The following is a 320-nucleotide window of genomic DNA, read 5'->3' on the forward strand; positions in this document are numbered from 1 at the left end:
ATCTCCTTCCTGAAGCAAACCAGCGGGGCAGGCCAGCCGGGGGCCAGGACCGCCCGCTGCAGAGGGATCGCAGCATCCCCGCTGGGTCTGGTGGATGTGCTGATGGAAATGGCCAYCAAAGCCCGACTCGCCCTGCCCCGTGTGCCCGGAGCAGAGCGGGACGGTGCCGGCAGCTCCAGCCCTCACCCGACCGGCCCTGCACTCCCACAGCCCTTTTCACACGAACATGGGTACCAAAGCCAAACCACCGCACCCTGCCCTGAGCACTGCCCTGCACCAAGYGTTCCCTTCTCTCCTTTGCTCTCCCCTGCCCTCCCTTT

Source organism: Malurus melanocephalus, unplaced genomic scaffold, assembly GCF_030028575.1.
Source record: "Malurus melanocephalus ecotype Western Australia unplaced genomic scaffold, MMel_1.1 scaffold_449, whole genome shotgun sequence".
Classification (NCBI taxonomy): domain Eukaryota; kingdom Metazoa; phylum Chordata; class Aves; order Passeriformes; family Maluridae; genus Malurus; species Malurus melanocephalus.